This window comes from Saccopteryx bilineata, chromosome X, assembly GCF_036850765.1.
Source record: "Saccopteryx bilineata isolate mSacBil1 chromosome X, mSacBil1_pri_phased_curated, whole genome shotgun sequence".
In the NCBI taxonomy this organism is placed as follows: Eukaryota; Metazoa; Chordata; class Mammalia; order Chiroptera; family Emballonuridae; genus Saccopteryx; species Saccopteryx bilineata.
In genome coordinates, this window is record NC_089502.1 from 117,110,436 (window position 1) to 117,136,021 (window position 25,586).

The 25,586-nt window shown below is 37.1% G+C and overlaps 2 pseudogenes; one reads left to right on the forward strand and one right to left on the reverse strand.

Moving 5' to 3' along the window:
* Positions 1-817, forward strand: part of LOC136317812 (small ribosomal subunit protein uS2-like) — a 135,350-nt pseudogene extending 134,533 nt beyond the window's left edge.
* Positions 818-24,445: 23,628 nt separating this feature from the next.
* On the reverse strand, positions 24,446-25,180 carry LOC136317813 (ferritin heavy chain pseudogene; annotated as a pseudogene).
* Between the last annotated feature and the right edge of the window lie 406 nt (positions 25,181-25,586).

Below are 25,586 nucleotides of genomic sequence, written 5' to 3' on the forward strand. Positions count from 1 at the left end.
CTTAAATATGGGGAAATACAAGTACTTAGGTGACACCAACCTTGACTTCTAAATGGAACAGTGCATCTACAAAAGGAAAAATATGGCATTATCTTATAAATCCAAAGAAAACCTGGAACAAGGTTTTGTGGACAGCTCATATCATTACTGCCACTGAAAATCTGTCTGATGTCAGTGTCATATCCTCTAGGAACACTGGCCAGTAAGCTGTGCTAAAGATTGTAGCTACCCCTGAGGCCACTTCCATTGCTAGCCACTTCAGTCTTGGAATCCCCACAAACCTGATCAAGGGCAACCTTTTCTGGTGGTGACTGACCCCAGGGCTGACCACAAGCCTCTCACAGAGGCATCTCATGTTAACCTGCCTACCACTGTTCTGTGTAACAGACTCTCCTCTGTGCCATGTGGACACTGCCATCCTTTGCAAGAACAAGAGGGCTCACTCAGTGGGTCTGATGTGGATGCTGGCCTGGAAAGTTCTGCGCATGTGTGACACCATCTCCCGTGAGCATCCATGGGAAGTCATGCCTGATCTCTACTCCAGAGACCCTGAAGAGATGGAAAAAGAAGAGCAGGATGCTGCTGACAGGCTGTGATGGAGGAGGAATTTCAGGGTGAATGGACCACTCCAGCTCCCAAGTTCACTGCTGCTCAACTTGAGGCTTCAGACTGGGCTGAAAGCGCACAAATATCCCCTGTGCCTAGTCAGTGGTTCCTTACTGAAGATGAGAATGCTCAGCCCACCAGTGAAGACTGGTGAGCAGCTCCCACTGTTCAGGCAATGAAATGGGTAGAAACAACCACTGAGTGGTCATAAGCTCATCTTCCACAGGCTCTTTTTTAAAATTAAAAAAGATTTTTTTTTAATTCAGTGAGAGGAGGGGAGGCAGAGACAGACTCCCACATGTGCCTAGACAGGGATCCACCTGGCAAGCCCACTAGAGGACAATGCCCTGCCAATCTGGGGCATTGCTCTGTTGATCAGCAACTGTGCTCTTTCTTAGCACCTGCGGTAGAGGCCATGGAGCCATCTTCCGTGCTCAGGGCCCACTAGCATCAATTTAGCCATGGCTGCAGGAGGGGAAGAGGGAGAGAGAGAAGTGAGAGAGAGAGAGGAGGAGTGGAGAAGCAAATGGGTGCTTCTCCTGTGTACCCTGACCAGAATCAAAACTGGGACATCCACACTTTGAGAAAGGCTCAACTACTGAGACAACAGGTCAGGGCATTCCATAGGCCAGTGGTTTTCAAAGTGTGTGCCAGGGCACATGAGTGCACAATAGAAGATTTCCAGGTGCGTCTTCTGGAGAAATATGTGCCTGTTGGGGACCAAAAAACCAACAGGGTTTTTGGAGTTTAGATTTTGGGGGACAGAGGTCTGGGGAATTGTCTGTAAGCTGACAGTCTGCTCAACCTCCCACCTCACTTGCCTGATTAAGTTGCAAAAGGCTGTTAAGCTTTGCTGGATTGTTTAAACTACCCTCCATGTTCCCTGGAAAGACTGGAGGCAAGTTTCTTCTATCCTTTGTTTGGTGTAAAGTTAAGATAATATGTATGATGGGGTTTTGGACTGATGATTAAACATAAGGAATTGTATCTTGGAGCCTTTTGGATGTCTATAAAAGAATATGTGGCAATATCTAAAAAAGCTATGAACATTTTACTACAATTTTCAACATCCTATTTATGTGAATTAGGATTTTCTATGCTCAACACAATTAAGAATAAAAAGAGAGGAATTCTTCAATGTATTGATGAGGAAATGAGAGTTTGCCTTTCAAATATATGTCTAAACATTCAAGAAATCATTAGGACACAGCAGGCTCATGTTTCTTATTAACACAAGAATGAAAAAAGTTAACACATTTGCACCGGGACCTGCCGAATTTACTAAATCTTACTAAGAATGTATCTATATCTATAAAAAGATAACTTTTTTGTCATTTTTTTTATTTTTAACCCCTCTTTTTTTACAAATTCTAAAAAGCATAACTCAAAAAATGTACATAGAAATGTGTTTTAATGTCAGAATAAATTTAATTTTGTTGTCTATATTTTGTTTAATTACCATAAAAGCACGCTTGGGCTTTATATTTTTCTTTAGTATTTGACTTAATTATTATAACATATTTCTCAGAAATTTGTATATAGTGTGCCTACAATTATTTGTAGGATTTTAAATGTACCCCGACTTCAAAAAGTATGAGAACCACTATCATAGGCTCTTTACAGAATGGAAATAAAAAGTTGATGGAAAATAAAGTTTCTGAAAAGGTAAGTAAATACATTCTAAGTTCATAATTTTAAATAATTCTAAATTCCCCAATTTAAATGGGATTAAAAGATTAACTCCCAGTTCTAAATGATATTAGTAAGTTACTTATATGCTTTGTGTATGATGGATTATGTGTGCATGTTTATAACATTTTTAAAATCATACATTAACTTTTGGGTTGACCCCAGGTTTTGGCACCAAAAATAAAATAAAATAATTCCAATATTAAACTTAATAACAGGACCACTAGCTTCAACTTAAGATTTAATTATCTTTATTTTTGTTTCACTTACATATATACAGCCAAACTTCTATTTTTAAATTCATTGATTTACATTTTTCCTTTTTTATTTAATGTTATCTTTCAAATATATATATACATATGAAAGATATATATATGTATATATATGTATATATATGTATATATATATACATATAAAGATATCAAGTTTATAAGGTCAAAATTATAAAACAAGCCACATTAGAAAAATCTCTTAACTTTTATCCTTGTTCTTCCCACCATCTCTCTTTTGTCTTCTTCCAATTTAAAGTTTACTGTTTCTTTTAATTAATTCTTGGTGCATGCTTCTGCTGTTTCTTTTTGAAAAGACTAGCAAATATGCATGTATGTGTATATGAGTGTGTATATAAGTTCCCACATCTCTGTTACCCAAAAGGTACCTAAAAAGTATAACATGTTTTTCTTCTTTTTTGTTACAACTGTTTATGTTTTAGCAAATGGTAGGAAAACAAATAGTCTTGTGCATAAATCATTTCGTATTTCTGTGAATGTATCTTGGGGATTAGTTTCCTAGCAGTGGGATTACTGAATCAATGAATCAGTGCATGTATAATTTTGCTAATTAATATCAAATTCACACAGGTAGTATAGTTCTGCATTTCTACTAACAATGTGAAAATGATTGTTTTCTCACACACTTAACAACAGAGCATGATGTCAAAGTTTTCTGTTTTTGCCAAGGTTAGAAATAATATCTTAGGACGTCAGAGAAATGGTGCCATGAGGAGCGCTACCGATAAATCTCCCCCAAATTTAAACAAGTTCTTCAACCAGAGACAGAAAAATCTATCCTTGGAGCGACTGGAAATCCCACACACTGAAAACGAAGGTATGATTGAGCGAAAAAATCGACTAAATATATAATCAACCCTGAAGGAAATAAGATGGAGAAAGGAACGCTCTGCCTTCCTCACTAACCTGAGCAAGGGCTGCTTTCACTTGGAACTGAGAGAGAATGAGGGCTGAGTGTGTGGAGGGAGCCAGGCTGTGGCATAGATGTCCAAGCCAAGGAAAGAGTGTGCCTGTGGCAACTCAACCCACGTGAGCTAACGCCCATGCCGGACCCTGGCAAAGACGGGTGAGCAGAAGCCGCCATTAGCTCCGATATCCTGGTTGGTGAGCACGGATAGTGTACAACAGGTTCCTCCTAGCTCCCCGGGAGTGGGCACCCATGTTCCCGGACAGAGGGGCAGGGTCAGAGGCCTTTGCTTGGGCTGTGACCAGAGTCTCGGTGTGGTCTCTGCATCCTGAACAGCGGCACACAGGGAGTGCATGAAAGCAAACTTCCCTACGCCCAGACTTCTCCGGGTGAGCGGGGCACCTCACCCAGCCATTCAAGCTAACATCTCTGGGAAGAAAAAAATAAGAAAGCATTAGAAGGAGGGGCGCACAGCAGCTTGCAGTCTGTCTCTGGAGCAGATCTGCAGATCCAATCACTGAAATTAGCTTAACCCACATTCTGCTCACCTCCCAACTGACCCACGCAGCTTTAGCTGACAAGATCTCTCTCAGTTCAGTGATCTAAGACAAGAGGTGTGATATTTTTTTAGTGCCTCTTGTTATGCATGTAGGGGTGGGGGCAACTTCTGATTGGCAGAGCTTTCATACTTAGGGCTATACGTTAAAAAGAGGGACTTGGCAGCTTTTAAGACCTCCTGTTCTGCAGGCAGTGACTAGGGCATCTTCTTCACAGCCAAAACAGGTTACAAAGTGCAAAAAGCCTGGGGAGAGTGGTCCCACAGAGAGCTGAGGCATACTGGACACACCTGGGGGCTCATAGAAAGGCACCTTGAGAGCAATTGGCTCCCAGCCCTGCCTGATTACACTGGCAGCTCTGACTGACAGAGCCTTACCCAGAGACCTGTACTAAGTGGGGATAGAGTGGGGATTTGCCAGCTCTCTGAGCCTCTTACTCTCCAGGCAGAGGCAGCAACAACCTCATAGCTGGATCATCAGGCTGCTAATTCAGGAAGGAGAGACGAGGAGAGAGGCTCCGGGAAAACGTAATCTCACTGTCGGACCCTGCAAATAATAACAAGCCTCGACTACCAACGAGACTGAAGCCTAATATATGACATCACCATAAAGATTTATCAACTGCAAATCTCTACCTAAGCGTGCCATGAGGTGGAGCCTGGGGTACAGAGTCACTGACCAGAAAGAGGGAGAAGAAAGAAAAAGGAAGAAGGTAACCTCTCAAAATCAAGAAAAATCCACAGACTTTATAACTTTTTCCATTTTTTTTTTGTTTCTTTCATTTACCTGTCTTTATTATATTTTTTCTTCCACCTTGGTTCTTTTATTCTCTGCCCTTCTTATTCTTTCCTCTTCTTGAACTACACTACCCATAAGTGTTAAATTTCCCATTTTCTTTCTTTCTTCTTCCTTTCTCTCTATAAGGGTTCCACTCCAAAACACTTAACTCTCTCTCTCTTTTTATTCTTTTTTCTTCCTTTCCTTTTTCCCTTTTTCTTTTTTTACCCTCTCTATTAGTTTCTTCTTTTCTCCTTTACTTTTCCTCTCATTCAATTCTCAATCACGAACAAATTATTTTATTTGGGACTCAAATTTTTTTCTTTGTGGCCTTTTGGGTGCTTTTTATTTTGCTTTATAACTCATTAGCATTCCTCCCAACCCCAGATCTCCATTCTATCTAGTTTTTGCTCCACTTAATACAATAGTAATGTTTTTCCTTTTCCTATTTCCCTCTTATCCCTCTCATTATATCTCTTAGTCGGTCATCACTTACAAGCAAATCATTTTATTCTTGACCCCAATTTTTTCCTTTTTTGCATTTTGTGGGTCCCTACCTCTTTTTTTGCCCCTTTATCTCTTCTCCCCAACTCAGGCCCTCCGTTATAGGTAGTTTTTGATCCATTTAGCACAATAAAATTCACAGTTCATCACGATATTTTCTCAAGGAGGAGGGGAGAGGAGAAAAATTTTAAAAAAAGGGAAATAGCCTGACCTGTGGTGGCACAGTGAATAAAGCATCGACCTGGAATGCTGAGGTCACTGATTTGAAACCCTGGGCTTGCCTGGTCAAGGCACATATGGGAGTTGATGCTTCCAGCTCCTCCCCCTACTCTCTCTCTGTCTCTCTCTCCTCTATCTTCCTCTCTGTCTCTCTCTCTCTCCCTCTCTCTCTCCTCTCTAAAAATGAATAAATAAAATAAAATTAAAAAAGGGCAATAATAAATTTTCCCTTTTTTCCATTTTTTTCTTTTTTTACTTTTTATTCTTTATTAATTCTCATTAGTGCTATCAACAAAACCACCCTTAGATGCCATTAAGAAAAAGAAAATTGAACATGATGGATACAAAAGACAGAGATATAGCACAGATAGATGAGGAAAAATCTATGGAGAAAATATTTAATATATTGGAAACCTTAGAGCTAAATGACAGAGAATTTAAAATAGAAATCCTAAAAATACTCAGAGATATACAAGAAAACACAGAAAGGCAATTTAGGAAGCTCAGAAAACAACTCAACAAACACAAAGAATATATTACCATGAAAATTGAAACTATAAAAACAAATCAAACAGAGATGAAAAACTCAATTCATGAAGTGAAAACGAGGTAACAAGCTTATCTAGTAGAACAGGCCAGATAGAAGGTAAGATTAGTGACATAGAAGACAAGCAACTTGAGGCACAACAGAGAGAAGAAGAGAGAAACTTCAAAAATTAAAAAAAAATGAGAAAGCCCTACAGGAATTTTCTGACTCCATCAAAAAGAATCACATAAGAATAATAGGTATATCAGAGGGAGAAGAGAGAGAAAATGGAATGGAGAATACATTCAAACAAATAATAGACGAGAACTTCCCAAGCCTGTGGAAAGAACTAAAGCCTCAAATAAAGAAGCAAACAGAACACCGAGTTTTCTTAACACCAACAAACCTACTCCAAAGTATGACATAATGAAATTGGCACAAACCAATGACAAAGAAAAAATTCTCAAAGCAGCCAGGGAAAAGAAGAATACAACATATAAAGGAAGGCCTATTAAATTATCATTAGATTTCTCAGCAGAAACTCTACAAGATAGAAGAGAGTGGACCCCAATATTTAAAGTCCTGAAAGAGAGGAACTTTCAGCCAAGAATACAGTACCCATAAAAGGTATCCTTCAAATATGAAGGAGAAATAAAAAACTTCACAGATACAGAAAAGATGAGGGAATTTATCATCAGAACCTTCACTCCAAGAAATACTAAAGGGGATTTTCCAATCAGATACAAAGAACAAAACAAAACCACAAGTAAAAGCTCCACCAAGACCACAATAAAACCAAATTTAAACTGGCAACAAAAACAAAAAAAAGGGGGGGAGAGGATGGAGATTAACAGTAGCAAAGGACGATGGAGTGCAGAAGCACTCATAAGATAGTGTACTACAATGAATATGGTAGGGAAAAAACCACCACAGAAGCACATGACTTTAAAAAGGTAGCAACAGAGGAAAGAAGTATGGAATACAACCAAACAAAAACAAATGACAAAAAAACCAAAAGAGAAGAATCAAACAAGATACAAAACTAACAGAAAGTAATTTCTAAAATGGCAATAGGGAACCCTCAAGTGTCAAGAATTACACTAAATGTAAATGGATTAAACTCACCAATAAAAAGACACAGAGTAGCAGAATGGATTTAAAAAGAAAATTCAACTATATGCTGCCTACAAGAAACACATCTAAGCAACAAGGATAAAAACAAATTTAAAGTGAAAGGCTGGAAAACAATACTCCAAGCAAATAACATCCAAAAAAAAGCAGGTGTAGCAATACTCATATCTAATAATTCTGACTACAAGTCAGCAAAAGTACTCAGAGACAAAAATGGTCATTTCATAATGATTAAGGGGACAGTGAATCAAGAACACATAACAATTCTTAATATATATGCACCATACCAAGGAGCACCAAAATATATAAGACAGCTAGCTACTTATTGACCTAAAAACAAGAAACTGACAAAAATACAATCACACATGGAAACCTCAATACACCGCTGACGGCTCTAGATCATCCAAAAAGAAAATCAATAAAGATATATTTGGCCCTGGCCGGTTGGCTCAGCGGTAGAGCGTCGGCCTGGCGTGCGGGGGACCCGGGTTCGATTCCAGGCCAGGGCACATAGGAGAAGCACCCATTTGCTTCTCCACCCCCCCCTCCTTCCTCTCTGTCTCTCTCTTCCCCTCCCATAGCCAAGGCTCCATTGGAGCAAAGATGGCCTGGGCACTAGGGATGGCTCCTTGGCCTCTGCCCCAGGCGCTAGAGTGGCTCTGGCCGTCGCAGAGTGACACCCTGGAGGGGCAGGCATCACCCCCTGGTGGGCAGAGCGTCGCCCCTGGTGGGCATGCCGAGTGGATCCCAGTTGGGCGCATGCAGGAGTCTGTCTGACTGTCTCTCCTCGTTTCCAGCTTCAGAAAAATACAAAAAAAATAAATAAAAAAATAAAGATATATTGGCATTAAATGAAACACTAGAGCAGCTGGATATGATAGACATCTACAGGACATTTCATCCCAAAGCGACAGAGTATACATTTTTCTCTAGAGTACATGAAACATTCTCAAGAATTGACCATATGTTGGACTACAAAAATAACATCAGCAAATTCAGAAAAATCAAAATTGTGCCAAGCATATTTTCTGATCATAAAGCCTTGAAACTAGAATTCAACTGCAAAAAAGAGAAAAAAAACCCACAAAAATGTGGAAACTAAACAACATACTTTTAAAAAATGAATGGGTCAAAGAACAAATAAGCGCAGAGATCAAAAGCTATATACAGACAAATGAAAATGACAATACAACATACCAGAATCTCTGGAGTTCAGCGAAAGCAGTAATAAGAGGGAAGTTCATATCACTTCAGGCCTTTATGAACAAACAAGAGAGAGCCCAAGTCAACCACTTAACTTCACACCTTAAGGAACTAGAAAAAGAAGAACAAAGACAACCCAAAACCAGCAGAAGAAAAGAAATAATAAAAATCAGAGTAAAAATAAATGACATAGAGAACAGAAAAACTATAGAAAAAATTAATAAAACAAGGAGCTGGTTCTTTGAAAAGATCAACAAAATTGACAAACACTTGGCAAAACTTACCAAGGAAAAAAGATAAAGAAGTCATATAAACAAAATTCAAAATGAAAGAGGAGAAATTACCACAGACATCATAGATATACAAAGAATTATTGTAGAATACTATGAAAAACTATATGCCACCAGATTCAACAATCTAGAAGAAATAGATAAATTCCTAGAACAATACAACCTTCCTAGACTGAGTCATGAAGAAGCAGAAAGCCTAAACAGACCAATAAGCAGGGAAGAAATAGAAAAAACTATTAAAAACCTTCCCCAAAATAAAAATCTAGGCCCAGATGGTTATACTAGTGAATTCTATCAAACATTCAAAGAAGACTTGGTTCCTATTCTACTCAAAGTCTACCAAAAAAATGGAAGAAGCAGCAATACTTTCAAACACATTTTATGAGGCCAACATAACCCTCATACCAAAACCTGGCAAGGACGGCACAAAAAAAGAAAACTACAGACCAATATCTCTAATGAATAGAGATGCTAGAATACTAAACAAAATACTAGCAAATCGAATATAACAACATATTAAAAAAATAATACCTCATGATCATGTGGGATTCATCCCAGAATCTCAAGGATGGTTCAACATATGTAAAACAGTTAATGTAATGCACCATATCAACAAAACAAAGAGTAAAAACCACATGATCTTATCAATAGATGCAGAAAAGGCACTCGATAAAATACAACACAACTTTTTGTTTAATACACTCAACAAAATGGGTATAGAAGGAAAATATCTCAACATGATAAAGGCCATATATGATAAACCATCAGCTAACATCATATTAAATGGCATAAAACTGAGGACTTTACCCCTTAAATCAGGAACAAGACAGGGTTGTCCACTATCTCCACTCTTATTTCACGTGGTGCTAGAAGTTCTAGCCAGAGCAATAAGACAAGATAAAGAAATAAAAAGCATCCATATCGAAAAAGAAGGAGTAAAGGTATCACTTTTTGCAGATGATAAGGTCCTATACATTGAAAACCCCAAAGACTCCACAAAAAGATTACTAGAAAAAATAAACCAATACAGTAAGGTCTCAGGATACAAAATTAATATACAAAAGTCTATAGCCTTTCTATATGCCAACAATGAAACATTAGAAAATGAACTCAAAAAAATAATCCCCTTCACAAGTGCAACAAAAAAAATAAAATACCTAAGAATAAACATAACAAAGAATGCAAAGCACCTATATAATGATAACTACAAAGCATTGTTAAGGGAAATCGAAAGAGATACAATGAGATGGAAAATATTCCTTTTTTTAGATAGGAAGAATAAATATAATCAAGATGGCAATATTACCCAAAGCAATATACAAATTTAATGCAATTCCCATCAAAATTCCAATGACATTTTTTAAAGAAATGGAACAAAAAAATTATCAGATTTATATGGAACTATAAAAAACCCTGAATAACCAAAGCAATCTTAAGGAAAAAAAATGAAGCTGGGGGGCATTACAATACCTGACTTCAAACTATATTATAGAGCCATGTCAATCAAAACCTCATGATATTGGCAGAAAAATAGACACTCAGACCAATGGAACAGAATAGAAATTCCAGAAATAAAACCACATATATAAGGTCAAATAATTTTTGATAAAGGGGCCAACAACACACAATGGAGAAAAGAAAGCCTCTTCAACAAATGGTGCTGGGAAAACTGGAAAGCCACATGCAAAAGAATGAAACTCAACTACAATTTGTCCCCTTGTTCTAAAATTAATTCAAAATGGATCAAAGCCCTAAATATAAGACCTGAAACAATAAAGTACATAGAAGAAGACATAGGTACTAAACTCATGGACCTTGGTTTTAAACAGCATTTTACGAATTTGACTCCAAAGGCAAAGGAAGTGAAGGCAAAGATAAATGAATGGGACTACATCAGACTAAGAAGTTTTCCTCAACAAGAGAAACTGACAACAAAATAAACAGACAGACAGCTAAATGGGAGATGATATTTTCAAACAACAGCTCAGATAATATCCAAAATATACAAAGAACTCATAAAACTCAACAAACAAACAAACAAACAATCCAATAAAAAAAATGGGAAGAGGACATGAACAGACACTTCTCCCAGGAAGAAATACAAATGGCCAACAGATATATGAAAAGATGCTCATCTTCATTAGTTATTAGAGAAATGCAAATCAAAACTACAATGAGATACCACCTCACACCTGTTAGATTAGCTATTATCAACAAGACAGGTAATAGCAAATGTTGGAGAGGCTGTGGAGAAAAAGGAACCCTCATTCACTGTTGGTGGGAATGTAAAATAGTACAACCATTATGGAAGAAAGTATGGTGGTTCCTCAAAAAATTGAAAATAGTACTACCTTATGACCCAGCAATCCCTCTACTTGGTATTTACTCCAAAAACTCAGAAACATTGATATGTAAAGACACATGTAGCCCCATGTCCATTGCAGCATTATTCACAGTGGCCAAGACATGGAAACAACCAAAAAGCCCTTCAATAGAAGACTGGATAAAGAAGATGTGGCACATATACAGTATGGAATACTACTCAGCCATAAGAAATGATGACATTGGATCATTTACAATAAAATGGTTGGATCTTCATAACATTATATGGAGTGAAATAAGTACATCAGAAAAAACCAAGAACTGCATGATGCCATACATAGATGGGACATAAAAACGAGATTAAGAGACATGGACAAGAGTGTGGTGGTTACGGGGGCAGGAAGGAGAGGAAGGGAGAGGGGAAGTGGGAGGAGGAGGGGCACAAAGGAAACCAGATAGAAGGTGATAGAGTACAATTGACTTTGGGTGATGGGTATGCAACAAAATTGAATGACAACATAACCTGGACATGTTTTTCTTCAACCTATGTACCCTGATTTATGGAAGTCACCCATTAAAATTAACAAAAATTTATAAAGAAAAAGAAATAATATCTTAGTGTATTTTCAATTTGTACTTCTCTTATTATATATATGATTACTTCATATGATTAAGGGCTATTGCTTTACTCTTTCTGTAAACAGCTTTCCATATCATTTGCCTAGTTCTTCCTAAAGTTTGGGGACTTTTTATGTTTAGGAAGTTCTTTACATAATAGCAATATTTGCTTTCTATATATAAGATGTGGTTATTTTATCCAAATTTATCATTTCTACCCCTGCATTCCTTCTTCATTATTAATATCATGCACATATTTAATATTATCAAACATCAATAATTTCCCTTTACACTTCTAGAGTTTGAATTACAGTAAGGCACTTTTTACCCTTTTCTAGATAACAAAGGAAATAACAAATATTTTGTTTTAATTCTGGTACAGTTTTATTTTAGCATTTAGATATTTGAGATTTAAAAAAATTCTCATGGTCTACACTACATCTCATTTTTAGATATACAGCATTTTAGTACTTGTTAGTTCTGAATTTATTTATTTGTTTGTTTGTTTGTTTTCAAAGGAGAGAGGGGGGACAGACAGGGACAAACAAACAGGAAGGGAGAGAAATGAGAAGCATCAATTCTTTGTTGTGGTTCTTTACTTGGTCACTGATTGCTTTCTCATATGTACCTTGACCGGGAATCTCCAGCCAAGTCAGTGACCCCTGTGTAAGCCAGTGACCTTGGTTCAAGCCAGCGACCATGAAATCATGTCTATGATCCCACTCTCAAACCAGTGACCCTGCACTCCAGCTGGTGAGCCAGTGCTCAAGTGATGACCTCTGAGTTTCAAACCTAGGTCCTCAATGTCCCAGGTTGATGCTCTGTCCACTGTGCCATTGCTTGACCAGGCAGTTCTGAATATTTTTAAAAATTTTCTATTACGATTTCATATTTGCTCAATAAGTTATTTAAAAATAGTTTGTAAAAATATGGTTCATTTCAAACCACGTTTTTGACAGTTATTTGATACTTGCTTTAGGGATTAAGTAGTCATTTAAATGTACAGTATATATTTGTTATTCTCCATTTGTTGCTTCAAATTTCTGCATATGGTCACTAAGTGAAATTTTTTCACATTTTGTTCAAGTTTTTGACATGTTATTATTTTGTCTTCTTGACTTGTCAGAAACTGAGAGAGTTACATTAAAATTTCCTAGTATGTTATTGGATTTGTCTATTTCAATTTGTAGTTTGGGCCAATTATTCTTCACGTATTGTAAGAGTACAAGAATTAACATTTGTATATCTTCTTAGAGAATTGGCATTTTTCTATATATAAATATATATGTTTAATATATACTAAAGCTACCCTACTTAAGTTTATTTTTTCTGATGTTACTGTAACTCACTCAATTGTAATTTCATTACTGTTTTCCTGATATATATCTATTAATTTTTAAAATTTCAATCTTTACTTGACCTTGGGTTTTAGGCACATCAATTATAAAGAGCATATAGCTGGTATTTGATATTTTTATATAACCTAAAAACATGTAACTTAATTAATAAGCTTAGTTCATACGTTATCATTATTTTTTTTTAGGTGAGAGAAGGGAAGATAGTGAGGCATACTCCTGCATGCACCCCAACTGGGATCCACCAGCCACTCCATCTGGGACCAATATTTGAGTACCAAGCTATTTTTAGTGCCTGAGGCTGATGTGGTGCAACAGAGCTATCCTCAACACCCCGGGACACGTTTGACCCAATTGAGCCACTAGCTGCAGGAGGGGAAGAGGAAGAGAATGGGGAGAGGGAGGCAGGGAGAAGCAGATGGTCACTTCTCCTGTCTGACCTGTCCAAGAATCAAACCCAGGACATCCATGTGCCAGGCTGACACTCTATCCACAGAGCCACCAGCTAGGGTCTAGTTTATATATTATTTTTAATTTTTTTCAAATTATTTTTGAGAGAGAGAGAGAGAGAGAGAGAGAGAGAAGTATCAATTTGTTCTACTTAGTTGTTCCATTTAGTTATGTACTTATTGATTGCTTGTCATATGTGCCCTGACCTGGGGTCTAACACATGACCTCTGTGATGCCAGGGCAAGTTCATATTTTATTGAGAGGTACCCTTTAACTTGCCCTAAAATGGTCTGTGGCAGGTTCATCCCCAGAAAAAAAAAATTGAGTTCATATACTGCTGTAAAGCTTCATGGAGATGAGTTATGACCTGGTGACTAAAATAATTTCTGGTATATATGAAGTTTTGGAACTTAGCCCCTTATCATATGAAGGGAATATGTCAAATCATGCTGCTGTGTTGATCTCTCATATGGCTATAATTACATGGCTTGAACCAGAAGGGGCAAATAATGCTACCTACTTATCATGAATGCTGAGATTGCAGGGCAGACCTGGAGTCAATGTTCTGCTTTGTCAAATTGTTATTGTTGTCTGGTTCCTGATTTAACCATAGAATAGACAAATGCTTCCCATGGATTAAGGATGCTTAGAAGTTCCACAGCTTGTGTGTGAGGAGCTTCTTCCAGAGTCTGGGGCCTACCCTGAAGTATCTTTTCATTGCCCTAGAATTCAGTGGGCAACAAAAAACATGTCCACCTGTTTTTGCTCTTATTTTTCTATGGGTTTTTGCCAATAAACACTATTCTAGGCACTGTCTGCTGTGTGGGTTTCCAGCCATAAAATTTTATGTATGGCAACAGGTATAATAAATACTGATAATTACTGGATTAGTTTCTACAAATGTACTTTTCCTTTTATATTTCTTTCATTTTCTCTGAACTGCTGCTTCCTTTCTTGTTTTTTTTTTCTTTATTATTTAGAGTTTGAGCTGTGTTCATTTGCTTTCACATATCATTTTTCGTTCTATTGAGTTTGAATGCATACAGCAATTTTTCTATTACTGGTTATATATATATATATATATATATATATATATGATATTTTATACCAAATAATTATTTAGCACAGTCTGAAGTTAATAATTAAAACACCTACTAACCAATTCAAAGACCCTAAAAATTTAATTTTTAACATCCTAGTGTTCATATGTCTCATATTGTATTATACTGTAGCTCCCTTTGAGCTCACATATTAGACTTGTTGTTGCTATAGTTTTTTTTTATTCATTTTAGAGAGGAGAGGGAGAGACAGAGAGAGAGAGAGAGAGAGAGAGAGAGAGAGAGAGAGAGAGAGGAGAGACAGAGAGAGAGAACGGCGGGAGGATCTGGAAGCATCAACTCCCATATGTGCCTTGACCAGGCAAGCCCAGGGTTTCAAACTGGCGACTTCAGCAATTCCAGGTTGATGTTTTATCCACTGCGCCACCACAGGCCAGGCCGCTATACTTTTTATTACTCTTATTTTACACAGAAAATATTTGATAGATATGTCTATATTTTAATCTTTTTGTTCTCTAACTTTCTCATCAGAAAGTAGATTGTTTAGCCTGACTTGTGGTGGCACAGTGGCTAAAACGTCAACCTGGAACACTGAGATCTCCAGTTCAAAACCCTGGGCTTGCCTGGTCAAGGCATAGATGGGAGTTGATGCTTCCTGCTCCTGCCCCCTTCTCTCTCTAAAATGAATAAATAAATAATTTTAAAAAAAGAAAGTAGATCCTTTAGAAGTTCCTTTAGGGTAGGCTTATTTATTTTAAAGCCCGTCTGTTTACATGAATCTTAAAATATTATTATTTTCCTCTCTTTGTTGAAAGACAGCTTTGCTAAGCACATGCAATTAGGTTGATAATTTTTTTTCCAACAATTTAAAAACAATATTCCATTGTCTTTTGGCTTCTTTGATTGTTGTTGGAGTTTTTTTAATTTGTTTTATTTTGTTTTTGAGTTTTACCCTCTTTTTTCTGTAGTAATATATCTTTTCTACATGCTTTTTAAGTTTTTTAATTAATCTTTGGAGTTCTTCAATGTTACTTTAAATACATCTAGGAATCAATTTCTATTTCTTCTTGATTATGTTATAGTTATATCTATGCTTTCCAACCACCCATTTAATCTTTATTTCCTTGTAATTCCATCACTGTTCCAATATTTTCTTCATCCCCATTTCTCTGCCAAATTAACTCCAAAATTGCTGTGTTCCACAGGATTAATAATATATTGCCTTTTACTTAGTACTTGATATTCTTTAGCTTGCCATGGCTGTTTATACTTGGTTTATCCAATTGTTCTTAAAATCTTTTTATTTTTATTTCTTTGGTTATTGAATATGATAGGTAGAATTCTAAAGATGCCTCCACCACAAGATTCCTCCTCCTTGATTATTCAATCAAACAGTAATCTAGAGACTGTTGTGAATCTTGCAGGTGTAATCAGTCAGTTGAGATTATCCAGGAGGGCCTGACTTAATCAAATGAGCCCTTTAAAAGTAGAGTTTTTCTCCAACTGATTGCGGAAAGAGAAGTCAGAGATTTGACATATGGAAAAGAACTGACTCACCAGTACTTGTTTAAAGATGGAGTGCAGGATAAGGGAGCATGTGTAAAAAATAAAATGTGAGCAGTCTTAACTTGCTGAGAGAGGCACCTGGTCAAAGCAAGTAAGAAAATGTGGCCCTCAGTCCTACAGCTTCATGGAACTGAATTCTGCAACTAATTTGAATAGGTTTGTACACAAATTCTTCCTGAGAATTTCCAGGTAATAGACCAACCTAGCCGATACTTTGATTTTAGATTGTGATACTTTGTGCTTAGACTTCTGAACAATATAACTGTGGTAAAATAAATAAGTATAGTTTTACAATGCTATATTTGTGGTAATGTGTTACATAGCACTTGTGTGCTTAATTATTTGCTAAGAGGGTAGATCTTATATTAAGTGCTCTCACAGTAAAATAAAAAAAAATAAGTTAAAAAATCTCCTGTATCTCCTCTGACCACACTCTTGGCTCTCCTCTGACCATTATGACTACTTTATCTTAGGCTTATCTCCTAAAGTCTTTCCTTTGTTCAATTCTTAAATTTGGAGGTTGTCCATACATCGTCAATCAATAACTACCTTTATAAATTTGTCATCCTGAACAAGAGAGTGCATCAACCTGTATGAAAGTCTTCTTTTTCTTTTTCCTTTTTTATTACTTTATGAAGAAATTGACCTCATTGTATTTGTTACTAAATAATATTTGCTGATATTCAACATTATCTCACAATTCTTTACTTTAAAGAAAAATATAAAGAAATAACTATATCAACAATGTTTTAAATTTGATATTAAAACTTCAATTGCAATTTAACTGAATCCATAATTTTTTAAACTATTCTAGTCTTCCCTGATTTATTTCTCCTTCAATCTCTGTTGTCTATTTGATAACATGTATTTTGTTAAGATTGTTTGCTGGTTGTTTTTAGTATATGTGTTTCCTTTTCCTAAAGGTAAGGAAATTTTAGGTTCTTGTACTCTATTTTGAGTGCTTCCAAAAGAAAACATAATTCTGGCAACATGAAATATGTTTAATGCAAGTTTTCTAACTTAAAGAAAATGAGAACTAAAAGGAGGGCTTCTGAATTAAAGGAGAGGTAGAGATATTTCGCAATTGCGCCTATCATTGAATTTCTCTCCACCGTCAACATTGTAACTCAGCAATAGCAATACCAATGTTGTAATGTTACAGTAGAAAAAGCAGAGGATCATATTCTATTTTTTTACTTTCCTTACCATAAGATATATAGATCTTTGTACAGCATCTCCTGTGTATATATCTTCTGGTTATTTTCTTTTGGGCTTTTTTAAAGACACAGTTTTCTTGTTTTTTGTTTTTTGGGTTTTTTTTTCAAAGCAGAGCCCTGATTTGTTTTGACAGAAACAGCACAGGGGACATTTGATAAATGCTAAATAATCAACTCCTAAATATGTCTTCCAGAGTTGGACAATCATGCCCATTTAACTTCTTCTCTTTAATGCCCACCCCAGCCTTCTATACAGCTAGGATATAATACAGTTTTTCTCATGCTATTTAAGAATGCCTTGAGTGCCATAGGCTATAGAAACCTAAGCTCATATACAGCCATGGTGCTTCTCCTTTGTCCCAAATTTGAATTTATTCATGATTAGTTCTGCTTACCACTATAATCAGAAAAGCAAAAGAGGTCATATGGAAAGCAGAGGAAAAAGATGTGATGGATGTAGAAACAGTAGGAAATGATGAATGATCCTGCAGCCTTCCTAGGCAAGAGTTTTCAAAAGAATGCATATGAAAGAATAGATTTTCCTGTGCTCTGAATGTATTCTCAAGAAATAAACTACTTAAAATGCACCTTTTTAATGTTCTCATTAATCTTTCCTACATATCTCAACACACCTTTTTGTAAAAGTAAGATACCACAGCTTAATATAATATTAGAAATCCCCACATATGTAATCTGTGATAAAATGTTATAAGTAGATATCACCAAAGGAATTTAAGAATATTATAATTAATACAAGGTAAATATAAATAAAAGATAAGAACTATAGGAATATAAAAATTATTGATAATAAGATGATGCTGATAATAATAGCTATTGTTACTGAAACAATTTCCACAAGCCATGCACCCATTGCTAAGCAGTTTATATAAATTAGCTTATTCAATATTTTTTTAAAGTATGATTATGTAGACTAAGGATGAAATAGAGGAAATATTTGTCAAAGGTCATATAGTAAATATAATGTAGAATCAGGAATTTTACCCATTTCTGTGTGACACAAATTCTTAAAAGCCTTGATATACTGCCTTTAGAAAAGAGTTACCATTGCTTTTGAATGTATTGGAAAATCTGGGGGAGGGTTTTTGTTGAAGATTTATATTTTATTTGATATTATTTTTCTAGTGTTATTCTAAAAATAACCTTCAGAAATGGAGATGTGCTTCTGAACCACATTACTATGCATTTATCTCCTTTGTCTGCTGTTAAATGATGTTAATGGATGAATTTTGAGAGAAATGTGTGAGGTATATTAAGAAGTAACATGCCTTCATTAAGTTAGATTAGAATTGAAGCTTAAGTAGATTATGGGAATTAGTGTGAAAAAAAGGGTTTTTTTTAGGTTTTATTTATTGATTTTAGAGAGAGAGAGAGAGAGAGGAGAGAGAGAGAGAGAGAGGAGAAGGAAAGAGCAGGAAACATCAACTCCTAGTAGTTGCTTCTCATATGTGCCTTGACCAGGCAAGCCCAGGGTTTTCAACTGACGATCTCAGCATTTCAGGTCAATGCTCTACCCAGTGCACTAAGGTCAGATCTTTTTTTTCTAAATAGAAATATTTTCAAGCACAATTTGAATACATGAATCAAATTCAACTTAACTCCAATTTTTAAAATCCATTGATATTGAAAGAAGCAAGCACAAGGTTATACTTTTGCTTTCTGTAATTCTTCTGATGGTTTTTCTTTGTGTCTGTAGTTCATCTACTAATCTGAATGTCATGTTAATGGAGACACTGGTTTCCTTTTGTGGTGTTTAAATAGATATCTTCTACATGACAAGTTTATAATGATTCATTTAAATAGGTAACATGTTTTAGTAGATCAAACAGAAATATTGCTATACTTTTTCTGACACACATTGTATATGTAATAAAATAGAGATATTTTTAAAGAATGTGCATATTTTATTACATTTTAATAGCTTTTATGTCTAGTGGATTATGAAGATATGAATCCAATTTTTAGAGAAAATAAAAAACTTGTGGAAAATTCTGAATAAATACCTAGTACATAATATTAAATGTTGTGATGGTCATCTTCAAAGAGATCTTAGAAAAGATAGTGTTAGCTAGCATGGAGGATTGGAGTTTTCTCTGTTGAATGGCTTTTCACAGAATATTTAATTGTAAGACGGGGGGCAATCCTAGATGATTTGGGCCTGGTATTAGAATACTCACTAGAAGAAAAGTTTCTGGCCATACAGAGAATGGCGAGCCATATAGGAAAATTTAGTTATTCTGAGAAAAACTAACCGGTCAGCCTGAAGAGCTCCAGTAAAGGTAACATAGCTGGCAGACAGAACATAAAAAACAGGGACTTAATAGGGAGACAAGACAGTGTTGATATATGGTAAGCAGACAGCCTACTACTTGTCAAGAGACATGAGTAAACAAGAAGCCAGCCGTAAGGCATGGGGTGTGAAGTTCAGAATCAGGTCTCAAGTGGCAAGGATGGAGGCATGAGAAAATAAGAATCCCCGTTCTGAAGTCATTGATGTGCTAGGTTGCTTAACAAGATCAAGATTAATATAAGAGTCAAAATAGGAAACTGAGTCATAAGGTGAGTACTTAACCCCAAGAAGAAACTAAGTTTCTAGAACTGGAACATAAAATAGAACGACAGGAGCAGCCAGATCAACTTGAGTATTGATTGCAATAATGATTTCCCTCTTCAGCAAAGCTTAAAATCTTCATAAAACTGAGAAAGAGCCTACATGTCGGCATTGGTGACTACAGACAGATGATTACATGAGATACTTTTTTGTGTGTATGACAGAGACAGAGAGAAACAGAGAGAGGGACAGACAAGGACAGACAGACAGGAAGGGAGATAGATGAGAAACATCAATTCTTTCGTTGTGACACCTTAGTTGTTCATTGATTGCTTTCTCATATGTGCCTTGACCATGGGCCTTCGGCAAACTAAGTAACCCCTTGCTCGAGCCAGTGACCTTGGGTCCAAGCTGGTGAGCTTTGCTCAAACCAGATGAGCCCACGCTCAAGCTGGCGACCTCTGGGTTTCAGATGTGGGTCTTCTGCGTAACAGTCTGACACTCTATCCACTGCGACACTGCCTGTTCAGGCTACACGGACATTTTTAAAAAGTTTTCTAGGAATAATAAACCTGAGAGATTAGGGTAAGTTTTCAATTAGGACTGGTATTTAAGGCAACAAGAATATACTTGTTTTGGTTTTAGTTAGGTCTGTTTGAGCATCTTTACTATTAGCATACATACACGATAGAAGGAAAACATGGATAGAAAGAGCTGAAGTTCAGCCTGACCTGTGGTGGCGCAGGGGATAAAGTGTCGACCTGGTACACTGAGGTTGCCGATTCAAAACCCTGGGCTTGCCCAGTCAAGGCACACGTGGGAGTTGATGCTTCCTGCTCCTCTCCCCTTCTCTCTCTCTCTCTCTCTCTCTATCCTCTCACCTCTACTCTTCTCTCAAAAAAATAAAAAATAAAATAAAAGAATAAATAAAATCTAAAAATAAAAGAAAGAGCTAAAGCTCAACAAATGAACTGGAGGAACTATAAAGAGGAGAGGTAAAAGAGGATCCAAAATGTCACACTGAAACATCCTTAAAAAATTATACTATAACTCAAAAAAAAGTAACGATTTTACCGGCCTATTAGGTTGCTCCTGTGAAGAAAACATTGGTCAACTTTGTCTTCAAGCCCTTAACTGGGAGAGGTGAGATTTTATTTCATTTATTCATTCATTCATTCATTCATTTATTCACTCATTCATTTATTTTTATTGAGAGGCAGGGAGGCAGAAACAAACTCCCACATGCTCCCCAACCAGGATCGACCTGGCAAGCCCCCTAAGGGCTATGCCCATCTGAGGCCGCTGCTCCATTGCTCAGCAATGAGCTATTTTAGCACCTGAGGCTAACTTGCTCAAACCAAGCCATGGCTGCAGAAGGGAATAGAGAGAAAGAGATAGAGAGAGAAAGAGAGAAAGAGAGAGAGAGAGAGAGAGAGAGAGAGAGAAGGGAGAGGGGTGGAGAAGCAGATGGTCTCTTCTCCTGTGTGCCCTATAATTGAACCCGGGACTTCCACACACCAGGCTGATGCTCAAATGCTGAGCCAACTGGCCTAGGCTGGGATTTTATTTCTAATTTACTCACTATCTAGATATGAGAATTCTTTGGGACTTTAGTCATTCTTTCCAAAATAGTAACTAAAACAAAGAAGGTCTCTTAGAAATACCTAATTAAATAATTCTCTAAAGAAAATTATTATAATAATACATACTGGATAATAGAACAGAATGTAGTAAAAAAAAAAGTTAAATAATTACCTCAAAATTTTGATCACATATTTGCTTCTGAATCACAGTCACATGAAAAAAAATATAATCACTGTCAGAAGAGATGTCATTGAGCATGAAGTACAGTGATAAATAGCTGTAATTTTACAAGTATGACCCCAGTCTTCAAACTTTATTAATAATTTGAGTTCGCACTGTAGACTTCAGATTATACTTTATGTCTTATACTAAATATATTAGTTTCTTCCAATAAAAATTGGATAAGCAAGTATATTACTATAAAATAAGAGCAATGATATAAATTTGTATATTTCATAACTGTAATTCAAAAACCAACTCTTTTAGTATGATAAGCATAGGTAGATATTTTTTTTAATAACTTAAACCAATACAGAAATTTGTCTCTTTAAAAGAGAAAAATAAATAAATCACCTGAAACTAATGTAATCTTAGTTTCAAGTGTAACTGAAAATTATTTTTATTGTTAAAAAAAAGAATAAATGCTTGTTGAATCAAATAAAGCAGCCAAAGAATAGACAAATAAAAGTTGTGGTTAATACGATGTATCAGACTCAAATACTGTTCTTGCTGAGAAGCTTTAATCACCTTGTTATTTTCTAGCATAATGTAATCATTTATGAAAGTGATAGAATATTTCCCTTTTGAGAAAATAATCATTTTGTATTATGTTTATATCTGCCTGAGAATAAAAGAGGCATTTTGTCAATTTCATTGAAGCTGCCACAAGAATTGATACCTGAAAGTAGTTGTGGGAATACATTTAAATTAAAAAATGTGCAAGAGTTCCTCTTTAGATATTGCTGTGCACCAACAACTGTTTGGGATTAATGAAGTTTCAATTTCTAGAATTGCATTGTGTATTTTAGGTCTGGAGAGAAACTTTTTTTTTTTTTTTTTTTTTTTACAGAGACAGAGAGTGGGACAGACAGACAGGAATGGAGAGATAAGGAGCATCAATCATCAGTTTTTCGTTGCAACACCTTAGTTGTTCATTGATTGCTTTCTCATATGAGCCTTGACTGCGGGCCTTCAGTAGGCCTAGTAACCCCTTGCTTGAGCCAGCGACCTTGGGTCCAAGCTGGTGAGCTTTTTGCTCAAGCCAGATGAGACTGCGCTCAAGCTGGCGACCTCAGAGTCTCGAACTTGGGTCTTCTACATCCCAGTCCAATGAATGCTCTATCCACTGTGCCACCGCCTGATCAGGCTGGATAGAAACTTGACAGGTCCTTTAACAAACCCAAAGAGAAATGCGTTGCAATTGAGTACTCATACAAAATTGGATAATTATGTAGTAGATAATAATGCTAATGATCTCTATGGGAGGAAAAAGATGAAAGTATAAAATGCTTCACATTATGCACATTGTTAATTATATTTTTTAGTTTTTATGATCATCCTGATTTTTTAATTGAAACATTCATCCAATTATATTTTGTTGTATTATTTTTAAATTTTTAAAACATTTTCACATTTGATATATATACATTATATATCTATTTAGCAATCTCAGACTTTATTAATAAAATGCTTTGCAGCATATATGCCTTGGGGTTTTTTTTTTCCTCAGAGTTAAATGTCTGAATTTTGAGGAATTTCAGCATCTTATATCCAAAAAATGCAGGCACAGACTGCTTTTGACCCAAAGGTGTATTCTTGACCAAGATTCAGTAATCTAGTTTGGAAAATGAAAATGAAGAATTTTTCTCCTGATGAGATTTATAGGTAGAGAAGCAGGTGAAGAATATAAACTATTTAGTACTCTTTCTGTCGACTTCAATTTAAGTATGAAAACATATCAATGTTATCATTCCCAGATAGCCATTCATTTAGAAATGGAAATTACAAGATGATGGAAAAATTCAATGTCAGGAGTTATCCATTAGGAAACAAAATGGGTATGTGTGGTATCTGCCTACTCTTACAGTGAGGGCTATGCATTACATTTATTGTCCTGAAACTTACTATGCTAGAACCTTCACAGCAAACATTCCAAATTCTCATAATGACTTCTTAGTGAAAATGACTGAGGTATGTGCTTGTGGAACAACATATAATAAGATCTTTTAATGTTTCCATTTTTTTTTTTTGTAATAGTGTTGTATGAGATTTGGTAGAAACAGGATCCTATGATTATTAGAATGTTTTGGAAATGCTGAATATTTTATCCCCATGTTAAAAATTCATCAACCATCACTCCACCCCTGGATTCACCCCTCAAGGCCAATCTCCTGGCTCCCTAACAAGGCTAGCTACCTGCTTATCATTGTTTACTAACCCTATAAAGGCTTGAATCCCTAGATACTCCAGGCTAATGCCACTAGGATCTCACCCTATCTATTTGAAGATGCACAAATAAATTTCTTATAAAGCTCATCAGGCCTTGTGCATCCCTCTTTTGGTGACCTTACACCAGGTACATGTACTCACATTCACCAGGGCCCTACTTCACCTCACCATCATATACCGATATTGTCTATAAGGGGAAGATTAATTTTGTTTTCCAGGGTCCCATGAAAGACTTCCTCCCTTCCTCTAAGGTCCCAGAATACCTCCTCCCTCCATTCAGAGTCCCACGGAATACTCCCCCCTCTCTCCACCCAGGGAGATCCGGAGATGCACGTGTTTGGGGCATGAGTGGGTGAGAAATCTGGTACCTGTTTTAAAACTTAAAAAGGGGGAGGGTTTTGTACACATGAATCAATGAAAGACTTTTATTTGTTTAAGAACCAATAACTTTACTGGAAGAAATGCTAAAACTTGAACATAAAAACTTAAGTGAATGTCTTTCAAGGGCAATACTGTAGCATGCATGCTCGCATGGTGACCAGGGTAAACCACCGCATAGCTATGAGGAAGACAGTCCAGGCTCAGTTCTGTCATTCAGGGTGAGCTTGCCAAAGAGGTATTCTGCCAGGCCGGATTCTGGGGCTCCCATCCTGCGCAGGTTGATGATACTAGCTCCGAAGTTTCCAATGAATTTCACACACCAGCTCAGGTAAAGATGCTCCAGGAAATCACACAGGTGGACATCGTTCTTGTTAGTGGCCAGGTGGAACAGGCTGAGCAGGCTCTGGTTCACAATCCTCTCCACGTGCAAGGCGTATTTCATGGCCATGAGGCCATTCCCCCAGTGGCAGCGGTCAGGCCTTCTGATATCGCGGAAGCGGATTCGACCTCCTCGCTGGTTCTGCAGACGCATCAGCATCTGGGCTTGCTCCCTTTCCTCCCTCGACTGCCACAAGAAAAAAGTGGCGAACTGCGTTACGGCCACGTCCTGGCGGTCGAAGTAGAAGGCAATGGACAGGTACACGTAAGAGGCGTAGAGCTCCAGGTTGATCTGTTTGTTGATGGCGGCCTCACATTCGGGGTGGTAGTTCTGGCGCACTTGAGAGGGCGGCCCAGTTACCACAGCTGGAGGCGGTGGAACTTGAGCTGGAGGTCCAAGCAACAAGCCTGGTGGGGCGGGACCTCCAGTCAGGAAGACCATCATAGGGCCATGCTGGGGGCTGAGGGGTGGGTTGCGAGGAGGGCAGCGGCGTGGGTGAAGGCGGGAGCTTCGTGAGGGTCGGATCATCCCCATGGTGGTAGATGACAGTAGCTGGAGGCAGTCAGCAGTGGTGGCGGTACTGGGGATCTTGGTGTGCCCACGGCCTAGGCGACCAGGTGGCTGGAAACAGGAATTCTCAGTCGTTAGGCCGCAGGCGGCTGGCGGTTGTCTCTGAGATGGGACCGGAAGAAAGAAGAAGTGACGGTTTGTGACGGGTTACTCTCGCGAGAGTTGGCAGACAGGGAGGGTGGAGGGAGGATCCCTTATGCAGGAGGGGGACTTAAGGGGGACCCAAGTGGGCGACGCCCATGGACATGTTCCAGCTTCTGTCATATCCTGGGGGAGGCATGGAGAATCTTCCCTGAGCACCTCACATTTAATGCTATAAATTTTGCAATAATATTTCTATTTTGCGAGAACTTTATCTCTCCTTTAATTG